Genomic DNA, 13,603 nt, shown 5'->3' on the forward strand with positions numbered 1-13,603 from the left:
AAATGTGCTATTTTTCATCATATATGAAAGGAGGTTTTTGATAGGCATCTTGCAAACTAAGAAAAATTCAAATTATTCTTGTAAATGTTGCAATTGCATTGAATTGGTAATTATAAACTATTTCTATAGTGTACACATTCAATGATGTTCAAATTTACAGAATTCGAGGCATTTCCAGATCGTGTCCGGTATTGAGTGCCACCTTTCAAGATCGATCAATTTGGTACTAAAATACATCATCAAAACTCAATGTCTAAATTCATATTTATATTTTCAAATTTATTTTTGTACACTATAAAGATGATAATATTTATCATAAATGGGTTACACGAGCCCATCAAATCAATATTTTTCGAATTATGAATTTAGTGGCTTAAGTGTCCGGTACTGGGGGATCTCCCCCTACTCTTTTTACCAAAATTATTTAAAATGCTACGTCCCTCCCCCTCGTCACACATCGTCACAAATCCGTGAAGACTCCCCTCCCCCTAAAATGCTACGTCATTTATGGACGACCCCTAATGAATCCAGTACTTATGTAGTATATCCAAAAACTGAAACTTAAATTTTTCTTACCTTATCGATCCTGAAAATCGATTATTAGAATTCGTATTATCTAGTATTATGTTTGCACCTGTTTCAAAGTGTATACACGTGAAAAAAGACCACATTTTCTCGCACCACCCTATGGTTAGATAAAGGCAGAAGAGCAATCCCTGTGCTTACCACCCAATGGGGCGGGCCGAGATTTTCAAGTCGAAGGTGGCGAAGGTGGATGCCCAGGTGTGAGTGGCGCGAAAGCTAAACGACAAGTGATAAGGAAGATAGCAAGATTTTCCTGTGTATTTTTTGTTACTTGCAAACGAAAGAAGCCAACCTCGGTGGATTTGGTTTCCCGAAGCTACATTGCTAGAAACGTGATAGCGGTGAATCCTAGTTGAACGTTTTGCTATCAGTACGTGGCTTACCGTTGATGTGTCGCGTCGTGGCGTGGATTGAAGGATGCTCACGTTATATTTGACTAATGTGTATTTCAAGATTGATGCCCAGAAGCAAATGTGATTTCGTCGTTTTGTGAGAAATGTGATATTGCTCTTCAGTCAAGTGTTCGTTTAACCGCAGAAAGGAAAAATAAAACAACAAACAACGTGGAGCTGAGATTCGTGAAGATTTTGGGATTATCTCAAGTGGTGGCGCCTGGTATTTCACGGTGTTGAAAGAAGATTACTTAGTAGTCAACGGTAGACAAGCCAGCGGCAGAAAATAAAACAAACGGTAAGTCGTTTGTTTGTTTTAATATATGTATGTCGGCAAATTCATTAGGATGAGTGAAATGTGGAATGGATTGCTTGTAGTGACATTTGTTTCTGCTTACGACCGCAGTTTTCAATTATTGGATTGTGGTTTGTGATTTGTGCACGAGCGAAACAGACATAGCCATATGTAACATCTTAAACGGAATGAAATTTTCATGTGACAGGTTGAATTTTTTTAGCGCTAATGGTTTTAATTAAAATTGTGTCTCACATATGTCAAGTTACATAAAAACCATACCTAAAATGTAACATTCAAAAAGAGTTCGATGCAAATGTTCCAAATTTATTTATGCTTCTAGAAATTAATTTTATTAAACAACTTAGCAACTTTAAGGAAGTAAGTTGGGAACATTCAAGGCTCCTGACTTCCAAGCTCGATTAAACTTTAAGCTTTGGGCTTACGAAAAATTTTCAGAATTATGTAGAATTTGAGAAATAATGATTAGTTTCCTAAAAAGTTGAGTTTCGTTTAGGATAATCCAACAACAAATACTTTAATATTTCATGGCAAGTGAGATTTTTATATGAAAATTTTTGAACAATATGAACAACAGTCAACTCTCCATAACTAGATATTGAAGGGATTATCGAGTTGGGGAGGTATCGTGTTACAGAACACAACACCAGTGAAACTGCGATTCTAGGGACCATCGAGGTAGCCAAGAAAACCAACTTTTACTATGGTTCTCTAACTTGACATCGAGATACGAATTATCAAGTAAGGTAGAGTTGACTGTAAGTTATAAATTATGTTTACTTTATCATGAAATCTTTGTTTTTTTTCTTTGCATGAAATAAACAATTATCGAAAGCCTACTTTATTTGCGTTTTACGTAAGTGGCAGTATATGAAACTTGCTTTATAATCCGTTTAATTTTATCCGAATGAACGTTATCCGTTCCGCGACGAAAACAAAAAAAAATGAAGTCATCGGCTCATGTAGGAGTTGTCTGCAATAATTTAAAATGCTTTAGTGGAAACAAATATTTTTGATTAAGGACTGTTCATTGTATAAAGTGGACACTTTGTTTATGCTATATCTTTTTTATTTATTGATAAAATCGTAATCGGTTTTCTGTGTATCGTTCAACTATTATTCTACAATGCTATGAAAATATAAGATCTTAGAAAATGTTTTTGGTTGAAGAGCTAAATAGTTTTTCCAAAAACTCCTTAGAAAAGCTGTTCGTCAAAGTTTAACATTATTTTTCGCAAAACAAAAATCCTATTTTTTATGAGCAAATTGTATGTTTGTACCCTTTACTATTCTACTAAAGGTATAGTTTTATACGTAATTATATTCCACCATTCTCTGACATTAGGAAACTTTAGTGATTTACCCATTTATGGCCAAATTTGCTGATACACCATACTTTCACTCCCAGCAAAAGAGAAAAGTAAAAAACGTGTTCACAACTAGTTTGGATTACTAAATATTGTTTGTATAAACGAGAGTTAAATCGTGAGCTTAAACCACAGTGTTAGGAATAAATTTTTCTGTTTATTGTAGTTTTACTAAAAAGTCTCGTACTTTTGAAGTCATGTACGCATATTTATCGATCTACAGCAAATTGTAAACGGTTTTCTCCGAATTTTTCAATTGGTAATCTCAGAATAACATATTATGAAAGTAATATGTGGAAAATAAAATCGATTTTATTACAGCAGTGTTGCCAATTTTGATGATTGTCGATGTACTTTGATAGATCTTCTAATAATAAAGCAATTCTGTTTCTATTGTGCTTTAAATGTGACGTGAGGACTTAATAAGTAACTCTATCAAGGCGTAAGTTATTTCTCATATTAATACTATATTAGCACTTCCGGCAGGACGTACTTTTGACCAAAAAATTCTACTCATATCAATTCCCTTCAAATTTACATTATTTTGCTTTAGAAATATACGGGAAAATGATTTTATTTTATCTGTACGATTATGGCTCCAAAAATAACTTGATTTTTTTCCATCTGCTTTTGAAGAACAAGCCTTTTTTGAAAATAAAAAATATAAATTATCGAATTTTCCAGCCAATTTTTAACAATCATTGATTTTGATAACCTCCAAAAATCGACCGTTCTAATCATTATTCAATATTCGTGTGAAATTTCATTATTTTGGAGAATTTTTATTATCAGAACATTATACAATACTAGTCGAACGATGTGCAAAAAACCGATTGAAATTTCATTGATAAATTAAAAAGATGCAGCATGCACAAGGTGTCCACTTTATAAAATGAACAGTCCTTATGGTCTATGGATACTCCGAAACTGTGATGAAATATCGATGAACTGAACTCTTTAAACAGAAGTTTTCTGCACGTCTTTCACTTTGATTCAACGTACCGGAAATATTCACTTTCTCGCCGTTTCAAAAGGGCGATATTCAAAACTGGAAAGGCAATAGATGGCTCTTTTTCAGTGGTAGTAAAAACGAAACCCCGAAGCAAAGAAAGCACCACGGAAGATGAACTAAACACAAAAAGTTATGTATTCACTTTACACTTGATTTCTAATCACTACTTTTTTGATCCAGTTGCCTAATTGCAAGTAATTTACGTTTTTTCATTATTTTCCATACGTTTTGACAGTTCTCCGACTACCATTCTTCCATGTGCTTGTGTAGAAAGTTTGAGAAATTTGAGAATCCAGCGTAGCGCGATCAGTTGGAGGAATACAAACAACAGTGCCGTCGCTCGGCGGCCAGTGAAAGAAACTGAATGTTCGAAAGGTTGTTGTCTGTAGTTTTTGCCGCTGGCGCCAACTGTTAGCGTTTAAGAACGAAATAAACAGTCGTTACCCTATTGAAAATCAAAATGGCGGGTCAATTTGTATGCTACATGCATGACTAATTCAATCAACAATGAAACAAACAAAACTTCCATTTGGCGTAATGATTTTCTTTTGTTATTTCAACAAATTTGCTCCCATTAAATTCAACAATATTTTCGACTCATTCGGATAAAAAATATTGTTGTTTCAACGCATTTTTCAATTATAACAAATATAAAAATGTTTATTGAAAACATTGCAAATACTTATTATTTTAAAAAGCTGGTAATTCTCTGCGTGATATGCCACTAAAAAGATTATAAAATAATATTCGATTTTTTAAATGCTTTAATGCTGGTCTTGAAAACGCTAAACAATTACCGTAAATTCTTTGAAGTCCTGTCATAAACAGTTTCTACACTTAGGGGTCATGCACAAATTACGTCACGCTCCAAGGGGGGGGGGGAGTTTGAGCCAAGCGTGACAAGCCTTACAAAATTTTCGGAAGTGTGACAAAGGGGGGGGGGAGTTTGTCGAAAAAGTTGAAATTTAGCGTGACATAATTTGTGTACCATCCCTTACGAGTTTTTTGTTTTCTTTTCAATATTGATAGATTATATTTAAAAAAATATTTTTATTCTGCTGTTGCCATTAGTTTGATTTGATAAATTCACAAAATTCATTTGTTTGATTTGATAAATTCACAAAATTCATTTGTTTTTCATTTTTTTAAATGTATTGTAAATAAATTATTGTTAGTAGAATAAACAGGGCTGGGAATGGTAATAGTTGTAGGCTTGAATTTCGTGAAACTCACATGGCACTCCTTACTACAGTAGTTTAAAACGCGAATCTAATCAATTAGCCTATATTGAGTGCATGAATTTTCTAAATCACTAGTGTCATCACTGGCTTCGCTGACTGTGATTTGCTTTACTTGGCTGTTTTAGTGTGAATCTCATAAGTTTTACTGTGGCTATTTATGGAAAAAGCATTTTTTATTTGTGAAACGCCGTCTGCAAATTATGTAACGCTGAAGGGGAATTAGCCTCAAGGGTTACGACTCAAACAAAAATTTTAATTTTTCCATGCAAGAAGCGTTACGAGGGAAGGGAGAGAGGTGGTGAAGAAGTCGAAAATTGTCAATTTTTGCGTTTCGTAATAAATGGACGTTGCCTATGGAACATAACAGCACTTCATCACAGAACCATCAAATTGTTTATAAGTTAGACCCACCTTTTTTGGTAGTGTTAAACTGCCGTTATACGCATAAATGTCCCATGTTCCAAAATATGAAACTGAGAAAAACGCGATTAAAGATTTTCGCACATTTATGCTCCGTATTGGTGAAGGTTATGACAAATTTGAATAATTTCTTCATAATAATATGAGGCAAGGGGTGTTCTTTATAGTCAAGAATTTGTTTCAGCGAGAGAATTTGAATTTTGCTATGAAATTCAGAGTGGGACGCTTATGCCTAGAAATACAGCGTTTTTGGGGAATTTCTACGCATAAGAGTCCCACTAATTGTAGCAGACCGATTTTGATCAATCAAATTGATCTTGGTGACTTGGTGACGAGAGTTTTATACCGAAAATGGAAGATGTGTATTGTAATTGCCTATGTTGAGGGTCCAAACGAAGGCTCGTGTGGCATGTAGCAAAGTGGAGCAGTATATGGGTATGTGAATCAATGTGGTTATACAGGTCGGTAAATGCTGGGCATGGCGTACTATTGGGTACCTTGTGTGCCTGAAGGAATAAAATAGACTCCTTTGAGTGGTTCACAGCCTCCAATTATGAAAGTTCCTGAGCTGATGTATTCTTACGACTGGCACAAACCCCAGGGCCTGACACAAACCCCATAGATTTCTGGAGGACGATTCTACCCCATTACCCCGAATCCCATTACCCCGAATGCCATTAATCCGAACGCTATTACCTCGAATTTCAAAACCCCGAACGACCCATCACCCCGAATGACATTACCCCGAATTCCAAAATCATGGGGAAATGTCATCAATATCATCATGTCAAGATAATTGTGAATTCGGGGAAACAGCATTCGGGGTGATAGAATTCGGGGTAATGGTACATTCGGGGTAATGGAATTCGGGGTGATGGGATTCGGGATGATGGGTTTCGGGGTAATGGGGTAGAATCCTGGAGGACCATTCCCCCTAATGTTTGGAGGGCCATAGGGCACAGTTTAGCTTAGAGTTTTTTTTTCTGGCACTCGGCTCGGACGATGATCAGCCGCCCCTGACATGGGGAACAGACGCTCAAGGTTTTCAGAAGCAAACCGAGAGGGGAAGGGGGTTTCCCTGTCAGCACATGACCAAAGTTCTCATCTGGGTTGATTACACGATCTTCTCTTAGGTTGTTCGAACCACGGCCATTACCACGAGGAGTTAGGGATAGGGCAGAAGGTTAAGGACCACACAAAGGGGTCTATTTTATTCCTTCAGGTACGCGAATTACCAATGGTACGCCATGCCCAGTATTTACCAATCAAACGAACCATAATGTGGCATATAATTTCCAATTAGTTTTAGTTTCTTAAAAAATATCGTTAACATGAATACAACTTCACACCGCACAAAAATACAAGCAACCGAAAAAAATGTGATTAAGACATGAGCTCAAAAAACCAGAAACATCAAACAAATATACATGGTCAAGCAAGTTGCTGAAACTAGATAAAATTTTCGTCGAATGCTTTTGGATGCATCCAATTTCATTCATTTTTCAAAAAAGTTTCAAACATTTGAATTTAGGAAAAATTTCATCTAACTCAATTATTTAGTCTATACCCTGTACGACACTTGTCTTAGAACATTATTGTGTGAAACAGGCAGTGTTCCACATGGGAAGTAAAGCTAAAGAAAAAAGATGATATAAAACGATTCGTCACAGCTTAATGAATCCTATAAATTAAGTATTTTATTTGCAACTGTTTTTGGAAAATGCATAGTGGGACAGATATGCGTAGAAATTCAGTAGCGAGACAGTTATGCGTAGAAATTCAACAGTGGGACAAATTGACTTGGTATGCTTTTCATAGAGTGTTCAAACAAAGTATATCTTTTTAAATTGTTTTCTAATAATGTAGGTTAAAATAGACTTTTTGGCTACAAAAACTAAAAAATGACAAAAAGTAACATGGGACAATTATGCGTATAACGGCAGTAAATATGTTTGCTAATTAGTTGCAAATTATATCCTGCCATGCGATATACGAAAGAAAAATTTAATAACTATAGAAGTGTTTTATTTATTTTTATTTATTTATTTATTCCTTAGCCGAGTGGTTAGAGTCCACGGCTACAAAGCAAAGTCATGCTGAAGGTGTCTTGGTTCGATTCCTGGTCGGTCCAGGATCTTTTCGTAATGGAAATTGAATTCCCTGGGCATAGCGTATAATCGTACCTGTCACACGATATACGTATGTGAAAAAAAATGGCAACTTAGGCAATGAAAGCTTTCAGTTAATAACTGTGGAAGTGCTCATAAGAACACTAAGCTGAGATGCCGGCTCTGTCCCAGTGGAGACGTTAATGCCAAGAAGAAGAAGAAGAAGAATAAGCATCTTTTTACTTTTATCACTAAAAATGAAAATTAAACGCATACAAAACTATGGCCCTTTTTCAATGTTTGTCTAGAAAGATCGAAGGTACATAACAAATTAAAACTACCGATTTTCACCAAGCCTGTCTTGATTGTCGTTGGCAAACTGGAGTTATCCTGCAGTTTGGGAAAACTTTGTATAAAATTTCGTGTGTAGTGTCTATGCCTCTCTCTCCGGTAGGATCTATCCCTGAAGGATCATAATTGCAATAATAGAAAAACAATTTTGAAATGGTAAAAAACGGGTCCTGTATTATTATTTGTTTTACTTTTAGGGTAAAGGTATACAATATCGGCAGATAGAGATATGTTTGCCAAATTAAGTGTATTGCCACAATTACACTTAATTCGGCAAACATACCGTTAAGTCACCAGTCACCGTGCGGCCTCCATTCACCGTGCACATAGGGTCAGGCGGGGCAAGATGAGCACCCTAAAGATAAGCACGATTTAAGCCTACTTAAACGTTCTTATTCTGGTAAAATTGTAAAATCCTTATCTTTTACATTATTACTTTGACCTCCAACCATTAAAAGTTTTAAAAAAGTGATAAATAGTTTTCCAAATAACACGTTAAAAAATAGCTTTTTATCATCGGTCAAAAATACTGCGGGCAAGATGGGCACCCCCATAAAAATATGCAAGTTACTATAGAAACCTATTATTTTTAAATGCTTGTAATATCCTAAGATATTATCTTTAACTTCTGATGATATTTATCTTCAACTAGCTTTGTTTTTAAAACTTTTATCAAAAAATAAATAACTTTTTATAAATTGCTAAGATTTTACTTTAAAAAACGATGATATTTGATGTTTGTTTATATATTTTTTCGAAAAATAGTTTTGTGCAAAGCGGATACCGTAAATCAAGCCCACAGCTAAATGTGGTTCCATAATTTCACACTTTTACTTAATTTTGAACATGGTGCTCATCTTACCCCAAGGGTGCAACCTTGTTAATATAATCAAAACAATTTATTTTTTTTTAATTTTGATGAAAGTTTTGCTCCTGATTATCTACAGAAGATTATTCTATAACTATACGGCCAAAAACGTAAATTATGATAAAATAAAAATAATAAAAAATAGTAATGTAGTGATTTTTTCAACTTTCTATGATTTTTTTGTAAATTGAGATTTAAATATCCTTAAAAATGAGTGCACACGCTACTAGCAACATTATTGCTTTACCAACAATGTTTTTTCAATAAACGAAATTAAATCACGATGAAATCTAGACGCACGGTATATGGTGCACTAGTGTGCACGGTGAATGGTTACATAGAACGGTACGAGGGGACCTTAACCTGACATCTGTAAACACAATTTTGAAATATTTTTTTTTTAATGTATCACTAATTTTAGTTTTTTCCATAAATTATGGTATAATTGCACGCTTAGTACTGGTGTTCTAGTTCACTTTAATTTGTTGGGAAAAAATGTATAATTTTTCGAAGTGTAGATTTTTCTTCAATGCACGAATGGAAACTTGACGGTACCTCTATCTGTCGATATTGAATACCTTCCCCCTGAAAGTAAAAATAGCTGACTGCATTGTCGTAATAGAAAAGGGAAGATTATTTGCTTTATTGAAGTGGCTCGCCAAGGGAAGAGTTCGACAAATAAAAGCGAGTCGTATACAAATACTTAAGTTAGCCTTAAACTAACTTTATATCATTTTAAATATAGCTAAAAAATTGAAATCACTGCGAAATTTTGTACTATCTTCAGAAGGATCACATTATGATTGCGTAAAAGTCCACTTGGGAAAAGCTTTTTTTTAACATGCAACACGATGTACCATTGATGGCAGTTATGAATTCCTACTATTATTGCTTAGTCACCCGATTCGAAAACAGTCTTGGACAAAGTGGTAACTGATAAGCTTATCTAAAAGTACAATCTAAAGGCAAAATGCTAACCGAATTGATTGAATTAATAACTTATAATAATGCCCAACGAATCTTTTAAGGCCTTGTTATATGTTTGTGGTGTAAAACTTTGAATATATAGATAATAATATATTTAAATATAAGATCTTTTCTGCTATTATTGCAAATATTCTGACCCACCTACAACAGTTTGGGTCCGAGGAAAGCAACGGAAACCTCGGAGATTTATTAACAGAAACCTGTTAGGACATGCCTTGATTTGGAATACATGTCTATGATCTAACAGTTTCGAAACATATCAGTGTCCGATTTGATTGTCACTCGTTCCCTGTCTTTTGTTATCTCATCATTGTTTTCTGTTAAACCCATTCAGTTCAGTTTCGTTACAGTTCTGGAAATTCGTAGCCTAAGTTACTGAACTATCATTATAAACGTTCATCAATCGTTGAAAAGATAGTTTCAAATTAATACAAATTATGTGAAAATATAAAAAGTTAGCTGATTTCGGCTCTGTGGCGCCTAATAAATGAGATAAGTAAAAACATGCAAGTTGGTTTGATAAACATGAAGTACAAACATTTAAACTGCTCAACTGCCCATTTCAACTTGCAGTGACTATGTAATCGATTTGACTGATTTGTAACTTAATTTGCGTACAATATTCACAGCATTAAAAAAAAAACTAGTGCAGTGAGGAGGCCTATTTTTATACGAAAAAAAAAATAACTTCAAATGAAAAAAAACATTTATGATTGAAAATGTTTTTAGAATCGCTCTTCCCAATAACGCAGTGTAGAAAAATAGTAGTTTACGGTAAGGAGTGTATCGAAAAGTTGTCGCAAACATTCAAAACAGTCTCAAAAATATTGGGTTGAACCCACAAATAATTTTTTGATCAGAAATACTTTACAATATATTCAAAAAATATGATGCGGTAATATCGTTTCAATAATGTGGCATTTTGTATGATAATTTTTCAAATTACTGACAGATGACGTTGAAAATCTTGCAAACTCTGAAAAAATTGATATGTTAAAAAATGTGTTAAATTTTAAGAAAAAATGGTTTTTGATTATGCTAATATATTCTGTGCCACAACTCTCATGGCATGGTGTAAACAGTATATTGAAAAATACATTAACCCCTCTACCGGCAGGTTCATTTTATACTGCAAAATTCGAATTTAAATCGTTATAACTTTTTTGTTTTTCAATATTTTTGCACCATTTTTTCACAAGCTTTCATAAAACTCTTCTAGTTTTAGGATTTGTGTCGATATTGATCATTGGTCATCTGGTTTTGAAGATATTCCAAAATTCCTTGGGGGACCGACCCGTAACTACAATCCTCCGTTAATTTCTCTGGCTACAGAATTTTAATCGTATTCGGATATTCACTCTTCGAAACAATACATTAATGAGAGCATGTTGTGAAAAAATGTAGCAATTTGGTGCAGCCGTCTTTAAGTAATGACCATTTAGGTTTCTGGAACCACGCTGGCCAAATAAAGATCTTAAGAACTTCAAAAAACATCATATCGTAATTTTCAGTTATCTCCAAGAATACAGAACCGATTTGTACAGTTTTTTCAGAGAAGCTCCTTATTACCTGGCATTATATAGCTCACATTTTATTTTTTTGATAAATTGATCAAAAACAAAATGACCGCCAAAGGTATTTTACATGGAAAATGTCGGTCCCCCAAGGAACATCGGAATATCTTTAAAATCAGATCACCAATAATCAATATCGACACAGATCCTACAACTAGAAGAGTTATTTGAGAACTTGTGAAAAAATGGTGCAAAAATATTGAAAAACAAAAAAGTTATAACGATTTGAATATTTATTTTGCGGTAAAAAATGAAGCTGCCGGTAGAGGGGTTAACAAGCATTTGAGAGCAAACACAAAAATCGAAAAATGTCGATTTTCAAGGACCTCGTTTTTTGAATTTTTCTTCCTATACGTTAATGGTAATATCGAATGATTGGAACGAATAAAAACATGTTTTTTGATTGGAAAAGTTTCTTTGCATGTTTATGAAGTAACGTAAGCAAAAAAATAGTACTCTATAGAATAACCGCTGTATATGATAGAGCTTCAAAAGTTGCTTGTACGAAAGTGACTTTCTAAAACCGACCTTATTTCAATAATTGAGCTTTCTAAGAGCAATTATTTATTTTTTTGAAATCCGTTTTACATGTTGTATGAAGTAAACATATTTTCCGATAGAATAAGCTTTTCATCGTATTTTGTTTGATATGAATTTTGCTCAATACAAATTATTGAATCTTCAGAAGACACTTCATAAATGTAATTTTGTGCAAGATTTTCTTGTCTATGCTTTATAAAATTTGTTGTATTTATATTAAGACTACATATTATTCAATATTTTTTTGAGTGCTTCAATACTTGATGACATAATGAAGTTTTGAACGAAAAAAGATTTCAAAAGGATAAACTATGCTCTGAGATATACCGTTTTGAATGTTTGCGACTACTTTTCGATACACTCCTTACAAGTTGCGGAATGATGATTTTTACTGCACGAGTCGTAAATTTATAATTACGACGAGTGCTGTAAAAATCGAGTTCTGCAACGAGTTACGTACAACATTTTTTGCAATTTCGTAGAAGACCACTTGAGGGTATCAGAAATTATATCGGAATGCATTCACCGTTATTTTACAATTTCTGAGAAATAGTTGTGATATGATTCATTACGCAACTCAAAACAGTTGCGTAAATAGAATGCGTTGCGTAATGAATCATTACAGCACTGGTTTCAGTTGCGTAATGAATATTCCCGCACTGCATACTTCAGTGCAGGAAAGTAGGCCGTCTCATGACAGATTGTCGTGATGAAAAACAGCCTATTACGATGAGAAATTGCAAAAATTACATTTTTGCGTGTCTCAAGGATCAAATCATGTATCTTTAGTATGATTAAGGTTGCTAAATTTGATACCGTTTCCAGAAATTTTCACGCATGTTACAATTTTGAGCTACATGTTGCCAAAGTTGTATAAGACACTGGCTACATTGATGTTTACATGAAATTTTAAATATGATTTGTCAAACTTTTTAGTAATATAATCCACCAAGCATGCAAATTGCACGACTGAATTTAGATTAAATCTATGTTTTCAACATGCTTGCTGTCTCCATGTAAAACTCATCGGTTCTTTTATAGACAAAATAGAATACAAAACCACCAAAAATAACTTTCGAGCATCGAGAGTTTTTGAACTTTATTGATAAATATTGTTTAACACATGAAGTTTGAATTCTGTAGCAAAAAGCTTGAAAACTTGCATGCATGTCAGCTGAAATTGTCAAATTCTGCATTTTCAACAGTAAATATCAAAAAACTAGAACTGCTATGATACTTTCGGAAACGGCATGCTTCAGCAACCCTAAATTTAGCTAATAGCTATTTGATCGATTTTCTTTATACAAACTTCAATCTCGTTTAGCCCCCATTAAAGTTATTGGATTTCACTCAATTTTTCACAGTGGCTTCTGGGGGTCCAAATGAGCAAATTCTGGTGGATTATGGGTAATCTTACTGTACAGTCTTAACATTCATCTGAATAAGCTTAGGCTTCTTTTAATTGTTTAAATAAACCTAAGATGAATGATATGTTACCATCAATATTGAACGATAATGCAACTGTAAACCACTTCGGGGTCTATCAGTAATTTATGCGCCACCCGCAGGATATATGGTTATTGATGCCGAAACGTTTATTTGGATTTTGATTTGGGTAAACAAATAATATCCGCCACGATGAGCAGTAGGTACTTAACGACGAGTAAATAACCATTCCATGCACATCGTGGAATGGAATCGTCGAATTGTAGGTACTCAATGTTTCAGCGCTACCATCAACACCGTCAGCATCATTTGATATTTCTCGCATATCATATAGATAGGTGTATGAAGATTGATGAAATTTATTGAAGTGGGTTTTGAGTTTTTGACTAAGCATAA

At 34.0% G+C, this 13,603-nt stretch overlaps 1 protein-coding gene across 1 annotated transcript in view; it reads left to right on the forward strand.

Annotated features, from left to right (window-relative positions):
* The first annotated feature begins 657 nt into the window (after positions 1-657).
* Positions 658-13,603, forward strand: part of LOC5574368 (dopamine N-acetyltransferase) — a 135,324-nt gene continuing 122,378 nt past the window's right edge. The window contains exon 1 of the mRNA XM_021844502.1: positions 658-1,275. The gene's annotated coding sequence lies outside the window, so the exon portion shown is untranslated. The remainder of the gene's footprint in view (positions 1,276-13,603) is intronic.

Source organism: Aedes aegypti, chromosome 2 (genome assembly GCF_002204515.2).
Source record: "Aedes aegypti strain LVP_AGWG chromosome 2, AaegL5.0 Primary Assembly, whole genome shotgun sequence".
In the NCBI taxonomy this organism is placed as follows: Eukaryota; Metazoa; Arthropoda; class Insecta; order Diptera; family Culicidae; genus Aedes; species Aedes aegypti.